The sequence below is a fragment of the Apodemus sylvaticus genome, chromosome 3 (assembly GCF_947179515.1).
Source record: "Apodemus sylvaticus chromosome 3, mApoSyl1.1, whole genome shotgun sequence".
Classification (NCBI taxonomy): domain Eukaryota; kingdom Metazoa; phylum Chordata; class Mammalia; order Rodentia; family Muridae; genus Apodemus; species Apodemus sylvaticus.
In genome coordinates, this window is record NC_067474.1 from 160,932,729 (window position 1) to 160,946,943 (window position 14,215).

The following is a 14,215-nucleotide window of genomic DNA, read 5'->3' on the forward strand; positions in this document are numbered from 1 at the left end:
ATGACAAGAGAAGGGACCAAGCATAAAGAGATGGTAACTGGGCAAGCACTCAGAGGCACTTCATGTGCAAAGGCCACTCGCTTGAAAGTGTAAGCAATAGGGGATTTAGATGTCACACATCTAAATTCTAGTTGATTATTGTTGCAAATGGTAATATCGGCAACAACAAAGAAAACAGAAAATGTGATTACTACCAGGATTTTCCTTAATAAATATTCAAATAAATATAATGTGCATAAAAAGAGGATAATCCGTAGTTCAAATGATAGAAAATATACTGATAACAGGAATTCATACACAACAGAATTTTGAGAGGCATAGAAAAAATATCCCCTCATAGATTTATAAAAGGTAGAACTCATCTGATGAAAGCATCAAGAGGGTAAAAAACCATGGACACAGGAATGCATAAATTTTCAGAGACTAATCGGGACATTTTTCAAAGCATGACACTTTATGATTCATTCTATGATACACAGGCTGAGTATTGTCATTTCTACCAGGAACAGACCTTAAATTCCTGCTCCAGTGACAGATGCTGGGCTTTAGGTTCAATAATAAATAGATGAAATGGTGTATAACCTGGAATTATTTTGTGTAGGTGTATAATGGGAAAAGTACGTCTTCCATTTTATGGATACTGAACAAGAGCTCATTAAAGAATGGAAAGAATAAACCATGGTTTTACATACTTCCTCTATGAAGTCATCATGAACACTAACTAGGGCTTCTACTTTAAAACTTGGAACTGATATTTCTTCAAATACATATCTGATTCAGAATACACACAAATCCACACTTTTGAACCTTCCACTCAAGGTTTATTGTCATTTGATTCATCAACTTTTTAAGGTAGTTAAATAGCATTGTGAAGTGTTCACATACAGGGAATACTAGAAGACCATGCCATTCTAGCTTAACATTCAAAGCAACTGAACTGTTATTTTCTTTGTGCATATTTCTATGTTCATTTGCTTTTGGATCCAGGTAAAGTCACCTTTGTATTATGACTGTACCACATTCACTCTCTTTCTGTATTCCGCCCTACTGTCTCTGCAAGATCCTTGTGGGATTTTCTAAAGAAATTTGTGAAATCAGTACACCATCTGTTGACTTATCACTGTTAGAAGGAAAACTGAAGGACTGGATTTCCACACTTGATTTTTGCCTGTCTTAGTGTTATGGCATAGAAAGTTTATGTATTCACTTGTTCCTAGGAAATCATTATTTTGCTCATAAATTCTCATTAATTTTACATGACTTTCTATGGCACTCAATCATCTGATATTTCCCAGTGACAGTCTTAACTACTGAGTCAGGGATGTAGAAAGAAACCATCCCTATAATGGTTCCATACCACGAGAAATATTTGACTTGAGAAAAATGTAAGGTCAATGTAATACATAAAAAGTGTTGAATTGTTGCTGATACCGTGTTCATGATAATTTTCACAGGGGTTGTCAAAGATTAACCATCATAAAACATATTTCTTATGGTCTTGGGACCTGATACACCACTCCTGTTATGACTCTGCATGTGGGTCTGTAACATGTAGATGCATCATACAAATTCCTCGAATTGTAAGAAACATTTCCCACACCATTAAAAAAGTGGATTAAGAAACTGGCTTAAAGTTGTCACATAAGTAAATTATATTTAGAGACATCTCTGGCTTTTAATTGTAATATTCCACATATTAATGCATTCATATGGATGTCAAGGGATCCAGATCAATACATACAAAGGTATGCATAGGAGTTAGAAAATTGAAAGCCTTCTTAGATGATGATAAAATTGTAACTAAACCTGACGGCATTTCTTTTGCAAAACGCATGATATTTGAGAGATAGAATCTTTGTACTCCAAGACAATGTACACACATGTAAAATATGTATATACTGTATCTACCTGGTAGAATGAAATGGAGTCTTATAAAAGAGTGTGATTCAATTGGAGGCGTCAGGCAAGGTAGCCACTTGCCATTTGTCCTTGACTCTAGACGCAGGAATTTAAGTTCTCAGAAATAGCTCTGAGTAATCGTGTTTACAGCACGTATGTATGTGCTTTCCATTTGTGCTCGGTGCTGGCTGATGTTAGAGAGAGGCCTCAGATTATAAATATATTCCTTTCCACACTAAATTTGTCACTCCATGCTCTCATGTCTGAAGAAATGTTCACAAGATTCCTCATATCATTTTGCTTTTAATGCATTTATGTTTAACTTTGTACATAATGGAGTTGTCTTAATTTCATCTTTATATTTTTCAAACCCTGTGGTGAAATTTCAAGAAGTGTTACAATATTTGAGAGTGGAAGAAAACCATCAAAAAGAATAATGAGTGCTTCTATGGTAAAAACTCCACAGGTCAGTCTGCTGTCCACATAACTTTGAAAAAATATCCTTTTATTATTCAAACCATTCAAAATTGTATTATCTCTCTGTGGTAATGCTATCTAAAGTTCTTATTTTCTATGATCTTCATTTTCTTCTGGGATAATGAAGCTACAATGGTTAAGTCTTTCACATATCTAACACCATTATGTTTTCACTGAATTTTCTTTTATTTATTTATTTATTTATTTATTTATTTATTTATTTATTTATTTTTATTTACATTGCAAATGATTTCCCCTTTTCTGGGTCCCCACTCCCCGCAAGTCCCATAAACTCTTCTGTCCCCCTATTCTTCCATCTACCCCTTCCCACTTCCCTGTTCTGGAATTCCCCTATACTCTTGCACTGAGTCTTTCCAGAACCAGGGCCCATTCCTCCATTCTTTTTGGACATCATTTAATTTGTGGATTATGTCCTGGGTATTCAAAGTTTCTAAGCTAATATCCACTTATCAGTGAGTGCATACCATGATTGATCTTTTGAGACTGGGTTACCTCACTTAGTATGATGTTCTCCAGCTCCATCCATTTGTCTAAGAATTTTATGAATTCATTGTTTCTAATGGCTGAATAGTACTCCATTGTATAAATATACCACATTTTTTGTATCCATTCCTCCGTTGAAGGACATCTAGGTTCTTTCCAGCTTCTGGCTACTACAAATAGGGCTGCTATGAACATAGTGGAGCATGTGTCCTTATTGCATGCTGAAGAATCCTCTGGATATATGCCCAGTAGTGGTATAACAGGGTCCTCAGGAAGTGACATGCCCAGTTTTCTGAGGAACCGCCAGACTGATTTCCAAAGTGGTTGCACCATCTTGCAATCCCACCAGCAGTGGAGGAGTGTTCCTCTTTCTCCACATCCTCGCCAACACCTGCTGTCTTCTGAATTTTTGACCTTAGCCATTCTGACTGGTGTGAGGTGAAATCTCAGGGTTGTTTTGATTTGCATTTCCCTAATAATTAATGATGTTGAACATTTCTTAAGGTGTTTCTCAGCTCTCCAAAGTTCTTCATGTGAAAATTCTTTGTTTAGCTCCGTACCCCACTTTTTAATGGGGTTATTTGGATCTCTGGGTTCTACTTTCTTGAGTTCTTTGTATATATTAGATATTAGCCCTCTGTCAGATTTAGGTCTGGAGAAGATTCTTTCCCAGTCTGTTGGTTGACGTTTTGTCCTTTTGACGGTGTCCTTTGCCTTACAGAAACTTTGTAGTTTTATGAGGTCCCATTTGTCAATTCTTGATCTTAGAGCATAAGCTATTGGTGTTCTATTCAGGAACTTTTTCCCTGTGCCCATGTCCTCTAGGGTCTTCCCCAGTTTTTTTTTCCAATTAGTTTCAGTGTGTCAGGTTTTATGTGGAGGTCCTTGATCCATTTGGAGTTAAGCTTGGTACAAGGAGATAAGAATGGATCGATGCGCATTCTTCTGCATGCTGACCTCCAATTGAACCAGCACCATTTGTTGAAAAGACTATCTTTTTTCCACTGGATGCTTTCAGCCTCTTTGTCGAAGACCAAGTGACCATAGGTGTGTTGGTTCATTTCTGGGTCTTCAATCCTATTCCATTGATCCGCTTGCCTGATATTGTACCAATACCATACAGTTTTTATCACTATTGCTCTGTAGTAGAGTTTAAAGTCTGGGATATTGAATCCCCCTGAAGTTCTTTTACTGTTGAGAATAGTTTTAGCTATCCTGGGTTTTTTGTTATTCCAGATGAATTTGAGAATTGCTCTTTCTAGCTCTATGAAGAACTGGGTTGGGATTTTTATGGGAATAGCATTGAATCTGTAGATTGCCTTTGGCAAGATGGCCATTTTAACTATATTAATCCTGCCAATCCACGAGCATGGAAGGTTTTTCCATTTCCTGAGATCTTCTTCGACTTCAGAGATCTGAAGTTCTTGTCATATAGGTCTTTCACTTGTTTGGTTAGAGTCACCCCAAGACACTTTATGTTGTTTGTAGCTATTATGAAGGGTGTCATTTCCCTAATTTCTTTCTCAGTCTGCTTAGCCTTTGAATATATAAAGGCTACTGATTTGCTTGCGTTAATTTTGTAGCCAGCCACTTTGCTGAAGTTGTTTATCAGCTGTAGGAGTTCTCTAGTAGAGTTTTTAGGGTCACTGAAGTATACGATCATATCATCTGCAAATAGTGATAATTTGACTTCTTCCTTTCCAATTTGTATCCCTTTGACTTCCTTCTGTTGTCTAATTGCTCTAGCTAGGACTTCAAGAACTATATTGAAAAGATATGGAGAGAGGGGGCAGCCTTGTCTAGTCCCTGATTTTAGTGGGATTGCTTCAAGTTTCTCTCCATTTAGTTTGATGTTGGCTACCGGTTTGCTGTATATTGATTTTACTATGTTTAGATATGGGCCTTGAATTCCTGTCCTTTCCAAGACTTTTAGCATGAAAGGATGCTGAATTTTGTCAAATGCTTTTTCAGCATCTAATGAAATGATCATGTGGTTTTTTTCTTTGAGTTTGTTTATGTAGTGGATAGCATTTATGGATTTCCGTATATTGAACCATCCCTGCATCCCTGGAATGAAGCCTACTTGATCATGGTGGATGATCATTTTGATGTGTTCTTGGATTCGGTGGGCAAGAATTTTATTTAGTATTTTTACATCAATATTCATAAGGGAAATTGGCCTGAAATTCTCTTTCTTAGTTGGGTCTTTGTGTGGTTTTTGTATCAGCATAATAGTGACTTTGAAGAAGGAGTTGGGTAGTATTCCTTCTGTTTCTATTTGGTGGAAGAGTTTGAAGAGTATTGGTATTAAGTCTTCTATGAAGGTCTGATAGAATTCTGCACAGAAACCATCTGGTCCTGTGCTTTTTTTGGTTGGAAGCCTATCTATGACCCCTTCTATTTCTTTAGGGGTTATGGGTCTGTTTAGATGGTCTATTTGATCCTGGTTTAATTTTGGTAATTGGTATCTGTCTAAGAAAATGTCCATTTCCTCCAGATTCTCCAGTTTTGTTGAGTACATGTTTTTGTAGTAGGATCTGATGATTTTTTGAATTTCCTCGGTTTCTGTTGTGATATCTCCGTTTCCATTCCTAATTTTATTAATTTGGATACTTTCTCTGTGCCCTTTGGTTAGTCTGGCTAAGGGTTTATCTATCTTGTTGATTTTTTCAAAGAACCAGCTTTTGGTCTTGCTGATTCTTTGTATGGTTCTCTTGGTTTCTACTTGATTGATTTCAACCCTGAGTTTGAGGATTTACTGTCTTCTCCTCCTCCTGGGTGAATTAGCTTCTTCTTGTTCCAGGGTTTTCAGTTGTTCCTTTAATCTTCTAGTGTAACCTCTCTCGAATTTCTTTTTGAAGGCACTCAAAGCTATGAGTTTTCCTCTTAGCACTGCTTTCAATGTGTCCCATAGATTTGTGTATGTTGTGCCTTCATTTTCATTAAATTCTAAGAAATCTTTGATTTCTTTCTTTATTTCTTCCTTGACCAAGGTATCATTGAGTAGAGTATTATTCAGTTTCCATGTGTATGGGGGCTTTCTGTTGTTTTTACTGTTACTAAAGACCACTTTTACTCCATAGTGATCTGATAGGAGGCATGGGATTATTTCAATCTTCTTATATTTGTTGAGGTCTGTCTTGTGACCAACTATATGTTCTATTTTGGAGAAGGTACCATGAGGTGCTGAGAAAAAGGTATATTCTTTTGCTTTGGGATAAAAAGTTCTATATATATCTGTTAACTCCAATTGGTTCAAAGCTTCAATTAATTTCATTGTCTCCCTGTTTAGTTTCTGTTTTCCTGATCGGTCCATTGGTGAAAGTGGAGTGTTGAAGTCACCGACAATTATTGTGTTAGGTTCAATGTGTACTTTGAGCTTTAGTAAAGTTTCTTTTATGAATGAGGGCGCCCTTGTATTTGGGGCATAGATGTTCAGGATTGAGAGTTCTTCTTGGATTTTTCCTTTGACCAGCAAGTAGTGACCTTCCATGTCTCTTTTGATGACTTTAGGTTGAAAGTCAATTTTATCTGAAATTAGAATGGCAACTCCGGCTTGTTTCCTGGGACCATTTGCTTGTAGAATTGTCTTCCAGCCTTTTACTCTAAGGTAGTTTTTGTCTTTGACATTGAGGTATGTTTCCTGTAAGCAGCAAAATGTAGGGTCCTGTTTACGTAACCAGTCTGTTAGTCTATGTCTTTTTATTGGGGAATTGAGTCAATTGATGTTAAGAGATATCAATGAGTAGTGGTTATTGCTTCCTAACATTTTTGATTTTAACTTTATATGTGTGTGGTTATCCTCTTTGGGTTTGATGAAAGAAGCTTAATATCCTGCTCTTGCCAGGGTATAGTTTCCCTCATTGTACTGGTACTTTCCCCCTATTAACCTTTGTAGGGCTGGGTTTGTAGAAAGATACTGTGTAAATTTGGTTTTGTCGTGGAATATCTTGGTTTCTCCATCTATAGTAATTGAGAGTTTCACTGGGTATAGTAGTCTCGGCTGGCATTTGTGTTCTCTTAGAGTCTGCATGAGCTCTGCCCAGGATCTTCTAACTTTCATGGTCTCTGGTGAGAAATCTGGTGTAATTCTGATAGGTCTTCCTTTATATGTTACTTGCCCTTTTTCTCTTACTGCCCTAAGTATTCTTTCTTTGTTTAGTACATCTGGGGTTTTGATTATTATGTGACGGGAGGTATTTCTGTTCTGGTCCAGTCTGTTTGGAGTTCTGTAGGCTTCTTGTATATTCATGGGCATCTCTCTCTTTAGGTTAGGGAAGTTTTCTTCCATAATTTTGTTGAAGATATTTGCTGGCCCTTTAAGTTGTAAATCTTCACTCTCATCAATACCTATGATCCTTAGATTTGGCTTTCTCATTGTGTCCTGGATATTTTGGGTTACAAGCTTTTTGCATTTTGCATTTTATTTAACTGTCTTCTATCTCTTGTATTCTGTTGTTGATATTCGCATCTATGGTCCCTGATTTCTTCCCAAGGTTTTCTATCTCCAAAGTTGTCTCCCTTTGTGCTTTCTTAGTTGTTTCTACTTCTGATTTTAGATCCTGAAAATTTTTGCTCAGTTCTGTCATTTGCTTGTTTGTGTTTTCCTCTAATTCTTTAAGCAATTTTTGTGTTTCCTCTTTCATGACTTCTGCCTGTTGATCAAGGTTCTCCTGTATTTCTTTAAGTGATTTTTGCGTTTCCTCCTTATTGGCTTTTGTATTCTCCTGAATTTCTTTCAATGATTTTTGTGTTTCCCTTGTAAGGGCTTCTAACTTTTGATCCATTTTCTCCTGAATTTCTTTAAGTATGTCCTTCATGTATTCCTGTACTAGCATCATGACCAGTGATTTTAAATCCAAATCTTGTTTTTCTGGTGTGTTGGGGTGTCCAGGACTTGCTAATGTTGGAGAATTGGTTCAGATGCTGCCATAATGCCTTGGTTTCTGTTAGTAACGTTCCTATGTTTGCCTTTAGCCATCTGGTTCTCCCAGGAGTTAGATGGTTTTATTGTCACTGGCTGGAGCTTCAACCTACTGTGGATTTTTAAGGTTATTTCTACAACACTGGATGACTGGGTTTCTTCTGGCACAGATTATTGATATTCTGGCTTCCTCTTTTGTGCCTTTGGAGCCCTTCTCAATCTTGCCTCAAGCAATGCTATACTTAGCTTGTCAAGGTCAACCAGGTGTTCTCTGTCTGCTCTATTATGGAGGGAAGAAGTTGTGGTGGGAGTCACTCCCTCTGTTGATTCTCACATAGGACGCAGGTCCTATGATGGACTGGCTTGCAGATGAACCGCCTATGTGCTCAGTTCCTGAGTGCAGGCAGACCCCTGGGGGTTTGCACCACCAGAAATCTAAGACTCAGGGTGTTAAGGTACCTAGTGATCCCTCTGTGTCCCTGCAGACAGCAAATATGGCTTGCTGGGCTTCTCTCCTTCCACAGCTTCCCGAGCCCGGTGGGCTGGCAGACAAAAGCCGCCTAGGTGCTCAGTTCCTGAGTGCAGGCAGACCCCTGGTGGTTTGCACCACCAGAAATCTAAGGCTCATGGTGTTAAGGTACCTAGTGATCCCTCTGTGTCCCTGCAGACAGCAAATATGGCTTGCTGGGCTTCTCTCCTTCCACAGCTTCCCGAGCCCGGCTGGCTGGCAGACAAAAGCCACCTAGGTGCTCAGTTCCTGAGTGCAGGCAGACCCCTGGCGGTTTGCACCACCAGAAATCTAAGGCTCAGGGTGTTACAGTACCTAGAGATCCTTTTGTCTCACTGGATTTTCTTCTGTGAGGACCTACAATGATAATCTATTGTAAATGATTCTCAAAAGTCATATTGATGGCTAATTTATTCATTGTATGGAGTTGTATAATTTTATATTACTGTGGACGGAAGGTCTCATTTCAGAGATAATCAGGGTTCCAGACAAAAGCTTGTGAATGTGGATATAGAAACATGTGGAAGAGAACAATTTGTAGAAAGATAAAAGTATAAGGGATTCAATCCTAATAGTAAATATATTAGCTCTTTAATGGCACAGATGATGGTAGCGATATGTGTCTTTATTTTGCTATAACATTGATGTGTTTGTGAGCAGATTTAGATAGCAATATTCTATTTTTTGGCATTTTATGTCAAAAAATGATCATGTATGTGTTTACACCTGAAATCTTTTTGCCTCAAGAGAGATATTTCCCAGTGTAGTGTTCTGTGGTAAATTCTCAATATAGAAATAGTTCCCTTTGTCTTTTGGTTTGTGGGTTTATTTATGGATCTTCAGTTCTATTCCATCGTTCTACCTGAATGTCTCTGTACAAATACAGATCTGGTATAAAAAAAATGTGGTTTTTATCACTGTAGTTTTGTAGTAGAGCTTGAGATCAGGGATGTTGATTCCCCCTGAACTTCTCATATTGTTGAGATTAGTTTTTGCTATCCTGTTTTTTTCCATTCCAGATCAACTTGGGAATTGATCTATCTCTCTGAAGAATTGACTTGGAGTTTTGATGGGTATTGCATTGATTCTGTTGATTGATTTGGGTTAGATGGCCATTTTTCCTCTTTTAATTCTGTTGATCCATGAGCATATGAGATCTTTCCATCTTCTGAGGTCTTATTTGTATTCTTTCTTCAGGGACTTGAAGTTTTTGTCAAATAGATCTTACACTTGCTTTGTCCGAGTGACTATTGTGAAGGGTGTTATTTTTGTGAATTCTTTCTCAGCCTGTTTATCCTTTGAATAGAGGAAGGCTACTGATTTGTTTTAGCGAATTTTATATCCAGCTAATTTGCTGACATTGTTTACCAGCTTCAGGGGTCCTCTGATGGAATTTTTGGGTCAATTACACTTACTATAATACTGTCTGCAAATAGTGATATCTTGAATTCTAACCTCTACCAAATTTGTAACCCTTTGACCTCCTTTTGTTGTCTAATTTCTCAGGCTAGAACTTCAAGTAGTATGTTGAATAGATACGAAGAGTGGGCAGCCTTGCCTAGTCACTGAATTTAGTGGGATTGCTTCAAATTTCTCGCCATTTAGTATGATGTTAACTATTGGTTTGCTATATATTGATTTTATTATATTTTGTTACTGGTCTTGAATTCCTGATCTTTTGAATATTTTTCACATCAAGGGGTATTTGTATTTTGTTGAAGGCTTTTTCATCATCTAATGTGATGATCATATTTTTTTCCTTTGAGTTTGTTGAAATAGTGCATTTTGTTGATGGACATCTGTATATTGAACCATCCTTTCATTCCTGCAATGAAGCCTACTTAATCATGGTGAATGATTGTTTTGATGTGTTCTTGTATTTGGTTTGCTAGAATTTTATTGAGTATTTTTGCATTGATATCATTAAGGGCAATTGATTTGAAGTTCTCTTTCTTTGTTTGGTCTTTGTGTGATTTAGGTATCAGTGTAAATGTGGCTTCAAAGAACAAATTAGGTCTTGTTCCTTCTGATTCTCTTTTGTGAAATAGTATGAAAAGTCTTGGTATTAGTTCTTTGAAGGACTGAAAAAATTCTGCACTAAAACCATCTGGTCTTGGGCTCTTTTTCTTTTGAAGACTTTTGATTACTGCTTCTATTTTGATAGACCTTATGGGACTATTTAGATGGTTGATCTGAACCTGATCTAGCTTTGGTGCCTGGTATCTCTCTAGAAAATCATTCATTTCATCTAGATTTTCCAATTTTGTTGAGTATAAGCTTTTGTTGAAGGATATCATGAATTTTTTTAATTCCTTCCACTTTTGTTGTTATATCTCCCTTTTCATTTCTGTTTTTTTTTTTGTTTTTTTGTTTTTTTTTTAATTTGGATGCTATCTCTGTGCCTTCTGGTCTAAATGTTTGTCCATGTTGTTGATTTTCACAAAGAGCCAGTTCCTGATTTTGTTGATTCATTGTATAATTCTCTTTGTTTCTATTTGGTTGATTTCATCCCTGAGTTTGATTATTTCCTGCCTTCTAGTTCTCTTGGGTGTGTTTGCTTCTTTTTATTCAAGAGATTTCAGATATGCTTTTAAACTGGTAGTATATGATCTCTCCAATTTCTTTATGGAGGCACTGAGAGTTGTAAGTTTTCCTTTTAGCAATGCTTTCTTCATGTCCCATAAGTTTTGGTATGTTGTTGCTTCATTTTTGTTAAATTCTAAAAACACTTTAATTTCTTTCTTTATTTCTCCCCCGATTAAGTTTTCATTGAGTAGAGAGTTGTTCAGTTTCCATGTGTATGTGGGCTTGCTGTTGTTTTTGTTGTTCTTAGAAGACCAACCTTAATTCGTGGTGATATGATAGGATGCATGTTTCACATTTGAGACTTGCTTTGTGACTAACTATGTGGTCAGTTTTGGAGAAGGTATGATGAGGTGCTGAGAAGAATGTATATATATGATGAAATGTTCTGTTAAATCCATTTGATGCATAATTTCTGTTTCACTGTGTGTCTGCTTAGTTTCTGTTCCATGATCTCTACATTGGTGAGAGTGGGGTGTTCCATGATCTCTACATTGGTGAGAGTGGGGTGTTGAAGTTCCTACTATTATTGTTTGAGGTTTAATGAGTAGTTTCAGTTTTAGCAATGTTCTTTTTAGAGTTGTGAGTGCCCTTGAACTTAGGGCATACATGTTGAGAATTCAAAGTTCATCTTGGTAGATTTTTCCTTTGATGAGTATAGAGCATTGTCCTTCCTCATCATTTTTATTACTTATGGTTGAATGTAAATTTTACTTGATATTAGAATGGGTACTCCATCATGTTTATTGGTAACATTTGACTGGAAATTTTTCTTTCCAATTTTGTTCTATTCTTTTTTCATCTATTTTGTGTTTCCTCTTACCCAAGCTCATGAGATATGTAGGGAAAAACAGGAAGTTTATCATGATATTTGTATTTTTTTTTAAAAAAACTTATTATTTAAGTATGTATGTATTCATTTGCATGTTTTTATGTACATTGAATGATACATTATGCCACTAGATCTTTGGGTTCAGCACTAAAACCATGAGACTGTAGTAACAGCAAGTGCCTTTAACTCTTAGTCATTTTTTTGCACCTTAGTTTTATATTTCTAATGCTCATTTGTAATAGATATAATATATAACCTGTGTACTTTTTGAAAAACAAAGGATTATACTTAAAACTTATCTGCCAGGCAGTAGTGGAGCATGCCTGTATTCTCAGTACTCTGGGAGGCAGAGGCAGGCAGATTTCTGAGTTTGAGGCCAGCCTAGTCTACAGAGTGAGGTCCAGGACAGCCAGGGCTATACAGAGAAGCCCTGTCTCAAAAAAAAAATCCAAAATCCAAGAAACTTAAAAAAAATTATCTAGGCAACCTACCATTTTGATGCACAAATGAGGTCATGTTCCAAAAAAAAAAAAAAAAAAAACTAAATTAAATTACATGATTTAAAATTTCAATTAAGTCAATCCCATTAGGAATAATGTATTCCATATTTATGAAGCATTGGCATAATTTTCCTGCAATTTAAAACATGGTTTGCTCAAAGAAAAGTATTCTTCTTCATCAAAATGCATCTTGCCATATGTCCTTTATTTAAACATATGTACCTAATATTCTTTTGTGAAAGACCATATGGAATTTATGAAATTTTTTATGAGTATTGCTTGTTCCAGCTTCTATGTAACTTCAAATAATTTAATGCTCTGTAATAGTGATTTTCTACATCTTGGTTGTGATATACTTCATAAAATAATTTCCCTATGTTTTTGATTCTATATGTCATATGGAATATCTAGTGTATGTCCTGATATTTCAGTCCACCCATTAATTATGCATTTTATATTGTATCTGTTTGTTATAGAAAGTTTGTAGCCTTTTACCTAGGCCTCAGAATATCACATAGATATGTTACAATACAGTCATGTGAGACACAGTTTCACACAGGATTTAACTAGTGTCCATATATGAGCTAGTTAGACACTATAAAATTGAAAGTATATTTTTCCTCGTCATAACTTGAGCATCTGTTATGTGACAATATGATTCTGTTTGATATCAATACTTCATAAACGTACATTACTGCATCTAGACATCAAATGTATGTTTTTTAAAGATTTATTTATTTTATATATAAGTACACTGTAGCTGTCTTCAGACACACGAGAAGAGGGCATCAGATCTCATTGGGGATGGTTGTGAGCCACCATGAGGTTGCTGGGATTTGAACACAGGACCTCTGGAAGAGCAGTCAGTGCTCTTAACCACTGAACCATCTCTCCAGCCCTCAAATGTATGTGTTATATTCTGTAAATGTTTGCCGCTTTTAGGGTGATTATGTCATGCATTCTTAGATAAAACACAAGGAAGTCTATGACTATTTTAGAACGTATATTTTATTACAGTTAACATCTTTCTTTGTATAATATATGGTGGTTATATTTGCCAGAAATTATGAATTTGTGCTATGGATTCTTTCTGCCAGTAGTGTTCAGAAGAAATCATGGATTTTAAAGAACCGGGTAAAAAGAACCATTGTGTACTGCCTTGAGGTTTCTGGGAATCAAATTTCATAATAGAGGACTTTAAAAGATTTTATACAGTTGAACCAGCACCATTTGTTGAAAAGGCTATCTTTTTTCCTTTGGACGTTTTCAGCCCCTTTGTCGAGGATCAAGTGGCCATAGGTGTGTGGGTTCATTTCTGGATGTTCAATCCTGTTCCATTGATCCACCTGCCTGTCACTGTACCAATACCATGCAGTTTTCAACACTATTGCTCTGTAGTATTGCTTGAGTCAAGGATACTAATACCCCCACATTTTCTTTTATTGTTGAGAATAGTTTTAGCTATCCTGGGTTTTTTGTTATTCCAGATGAATTTGAGGATTGCTTTTTCTAACTCTGTGAAGAATTGAGTTGGGATTTTGATGGGTATTGCATTGAATCTGTATATTGCTTTTGGCAAAATGGCCATTTTAACTATATTAATCCTGCCGATCCATGAGCATGGGAGGTTTTTCCATTTTTTGAGGTCTTCTTCCATTTCCTTCTTCATAGTCTTGAAGTTCTTGTCATACAGATCTTTCACATGTTTGGTAAGAGTCACCCCAAGGTACTTTATACTGTTTGTGGCTATTGTGAAGGGTGTCAGTTCCCTAATTTCTTTCTCAGCTTGCTTATCCTTTCAGTATAGGAAGGCTACTGATTTGCTTGAGTTGATTTTATAACCTGCCACTTTGCTGAAGTTGTTTATCAGCTGTAGGAGTTCTCTAGTGGAGTTTTTTGGGTCACTTAGGTAGACTATCATGTCATCTGCAAATACTGATAGTTTGACTTCTTCCTTTCCAATTTGTATCCCTTTGACCTCCTTATGT

General features: G+C 36.5%; 3 protein-coding genes across 33 annotated transcripts in view; 1 reads left to right on the forward strand and 2 right to left on the reverse strand.

Moving 5' to 3' along the window:
* LOC127681600 (oocyte zinc finger protein XlCOF6-like) overlaps positions 1 to 14,215 on the forward strand; it is a 1,434,619-nt gene that overhangs the window by 1,231,578 nt on the left and 188,826 nt on the right. The window lies entirely within an intron of this gene.
* LOC127681617 (oocyte zinc finger protein XlCOF6-like) overlaps positions 1 to 14,215 on the reverse strand; it is a 1,149,846-nt gene that overhangs the window by 1,080,185 nt on the left and 55,446 nt on the right. The gene's annotated exons all lie outside the window — the stretch shown is intronic.
* LOC127681640 (zinc finger protein 320-like) overlaps positions 1 to 14,215 on the reverse strand; it is a 258,929-nt gene that overhangs the window by 197,300 nt on the left and 47,414 nt on the right. The window lies entirely within an intron of this gene.